Consider the following 1,981-nt stretch of genomic DNA (forward strand, 5'->3'; position numbering starts at 1 on the left):
TACACCTGAAGACTATTTCGATTATTAGTGGGTGAAATCAAAGCACATCAAAAACAGAAGTTATGAAAGTGAGCCGAAACGGTAGTCCCCTGAACCTCCATGTCCATAGCAAACAACTGAAACAGGTGAAGGAGGTTATATCTTGGCAGCACTTTTCATGAAAACGGGTCCACAGACAGAGGAACAGAAATGCGAACTCAAAAAGCCAAAGCTGTCACATACTAGCACGCACCCGTCCTATCTCATCCAAACATCTCCAGGGACACAAAGAGACAGCTTATCACCTCATTCTTACCAACATTAGGTTTCCAGTGCCAGACCTGGTAAGTAAAACTAATGAAAGCAAAATCACTGCATGCGAAATTTGAATGTCTCCGCAAAATCCTTAACATCACAAGACGAGACAGGTAGAGAAATGAAAAAGTAAAAGCAGCTATCGCCATTGAGTCCTGCCTGCATTATATAGAAAGACAGAGAATAAGATGTTTGGCCACCTGTTACTGTTACGTATGTCACCTGGCCAGCCAGCCTCGAGAGCCTACAACACCAAGCACTCAGACTATAAAGGAAAAGAAAGGCCACGCAAAAGGTGGATCGAGGGTGTCAAGGAAACCCTGAGAAAACATACTATCACAACTGAAAGAGCTGCGGAGCTGGCCTTTCATAGAAAGCTGTATCTCCCCTTGACGCTTAACGGCAACAGAGGATGAAAAACTAAAAGTAAGTAAGTATCAAATGTTACCAAATTTCAAACATATAACAAGTATAGTGAGGAGTCTTTAAATCCCCAATCAAATTTGAGAAAAAAATTAAGCTGCCATGGAGACGGCGACCATATTGGATTTTGTTGACAAGTCTTACGAAATGAATACCGTACTTATTTTTTATGTTAATAGATTGCTACTCTGCATGCATGTTAGCAGACAATAGATCTACAAATCTATTAGTTGAATTTTTCCTAAACGAATTCGCAAATCTGTCATTAATTTTTTTCCTGAGGTAGTATTCAAGTTTGTAAAACAAATCCGTGAAAAAATCTACATTCCAGACACCACCACCAAAAATCGGTTCCATAAGTTGAAAGTTCAAAAGACAAACTTTTAGTGTTACATCTTTTCTTCATTCAGTGAAAATTCCACGAAGATAGGGTTAAAAATGGTCGAGTTATTCGACAAAGTATATAGAAAAACCGCATTTAGAGAAAACGGGCGTTAAAGAAAAATAGATAAATTGACGTTCTGAGGAAATGGTGCTGACTAACACATACTAGGTGTGTGTAAAAAAAAGGCTTTAGAGGGTTCTTGTGCGATGAAATAGTTGGCTATGTGAGACCTTATTGATAATACTTTCAGTGGGTGCGACATGGACACTTTTTAAAAAGCATCAATTAGGCCTAGTTGTTATACCTAAGCTACAAACAGAACCACAGGCGAATAATATTCTAAAATAAAACACTGCGCTTCAACAAAAAAAACAACCCATAGTTATACCAACAACAATAGAGAATGTTGTGACAGTTATTTGGCTGGCTGTTGGCGTTCGTTTCGTGTATTCCCGCGCTCTGTGTCCGGTTATTTTGCTAGAAGGCAATTAACTTCAACAAGGACCCCCTCACTACTCATCTTTTCTAATGCCCTCTCACTAGTGCACAGGGTTATACAATTTCAGGTGGGTGAGTTATGATTTCAGCCTTTGAAGAAAAGAATTGTTGTCAATTTGTGTTTCTTTAATAGTTGCAAAGTACATAGAGCATGCAGTAGAGTATGAATATTATGCGCTACATGAATGCAATTTAAAAAGGAAAAGGAGAAAATTCCTACCTGGTAAGCAAATGCACACGCTCCAGCGTGCAACCGTGAACGGTCTAATATTGTGGTCGTAATGTTGTACTGTCACATCTTTGGATAGGATTTGGAAGACCAGAGAGATCTCACTTCGAACAAAGCTGAGGATTTTCAATTCAAACGTGAAGTCGGTCCTG

The sequence above is a fragment of the Aplysia californica genome, unplaced genomic scaffold (assembly GCF_000002075.1).
Source record: "Aplysia californica isolate F4 #8 unplaced genomic scaffold, AplCal3.0 scaffold00357, whole genome shotgun sequence".
In the NCBI taxonomy this organism is placed as follows: domain Eukaryota; kingdom Metazoa; phylum Mollusca; class Gastropoda; order Aplysiida; family Aplysiidae; genus Aplysia; species Aplysia californica.